Raw genomic sequence first — 1,624 nt, 5'->3', positions numbered from 1 at the left:
AGCAATGGCAGCATTTCAGGTATCACATGAGAAGGATGTTCAAGATAAAGTCACCCCGTGCTGCTGGATCAGGGGTAAGGAGATAAAGCTGAGGACAGAGCACTGTGTGTGTGTGGGGAGGTACCCGAAGACCTGGCATGAGAGCAAGGGGTTCATGCTGGCAGGACTGGCCTCTCTCTGGAGACATGGAAAGAACTGCAGTCTCACAGGCCACACACTGAGAGTGAGGGGTCTTCTGCACAAATTTCTTAGTGTAACACACACTTATAAACTTGAACTGGCATTAAAAAAACCAACCCAGAGCCATTCTGCAATCAAACAGCTTTTATTGAACTCTTCATATTGTACATTTGTGAACATCTGTGCAATAAATACAGCTCATAGTGTTGGTTTTTCCCAGCTCCTTGAAGCATAAGAAGGCTTCCCTTTCCCTTAGTTAACACTACACAGTAAGAAAAGCTGTTGGATGACAGGGGCAGTATCAGCAAGCTCCTGACAGTGAGCCTTGTGTGAGATTTATAAGAGCAAGCAGAAGTTTTCAGAAAGAAGCTTGGTGTGCAGATGAGACTGGTGTGGCTGCTTAGAGGAATCCCTGCTAGCCAGAGTTCTGGAGTCAGCCACAGCTTGTACAAGAAATGGGAAATAACACTGGACACGACAACATGAAAATGATCCTTAAGTCATTGCCTGGTAACCGCTTGCAAAATATTGTACAGGTTTTACTGAATAGTTGCCTTCAGGTGAGAAAATAAAAAGTATTTTTGCAGAGCTAACATTAGGACTGATAATCTCTGACAGTGACAAATACAGCATAAATTGTTGATAAAAATATCCATGTGCAAAATAGGTTTCAGGTTTAGTCAGCGCTTGCATAAGCAGCACAGGTAAACAGAAGATGCAGGCACCCACTTCAGAGAAAAAAATACAGCTCTGTTCAGGCTCTGGCCTTCGAGCTCAGGTAAAAGACTGAACAAACTGCAGTGTCTTTCTTGGTCTTCAGAGAATTTGAAACAAGATAAGCCCAGTTTTAATCAGCCCTACCACAACTAACCAGGACCAGCAGTGAGATCCTCAGACATGCAAAGAAAGCATCACACTTAGAAGCTTTTGCAGAGGAACTTCAGCCCTTCTGGATTCCCTGTCCCCTTCTCTTTGCTGCCTGCATCCCTGCCACGGGAAAGAGCTCTGGAAAGTTTTTCAGTTGTGCAGCAACTCCATTTGTTTACCCAATTCCCCTGGTCTCACCACGGTGCTGCTGTGAATAAGAGGGGCTGGTGGCTGTCTTTTCCTCCCTGTGCCAGCGCAGAATAGGAGACTGCTCCTGTTCTTCCCAAACCACAGGGGAGCAGGTGATTTCTTTGGATCCTTTGGCTTACTTGGAATGCTTTAAACTCCCATCCCCTCTTCCCCACCATTTCTAACCACCCCCTATGTCTCAGTCCACAATGCTGCCAGTTTTCATGGCACAACAAGAATTAATGTATGAACAGTGTACTAGAAAAATAGATTAAAAGCCTCACACTTCTTTATAACTGACTAATTTGCTGCCCCACCTTTAACTCCTCTCTTGTGCTGCTCTGAAAAGCAGCTTTGGGAACCTCCTTCTACCATTTTTGTATTTCCT

The sequence above is a fragment of the Corvus brachyrhynchos genome, unplaced genomic scaffold, assembly GCF_000691975.1.
Source record: "Corvus brachyrhynchos isolate BGI_N302 unplaced genomic scaffold, ASM69197v1 scaffold32, whole genome shotgun sequence".
NCBI lineage: Eukaryota > Metazoa > Chordata > Aves > Passeriformes > Corvidae > Corvus > Corvus brachyrhynchos.
Note: the sequence above shows the minus strand (reverse complement) of the source record.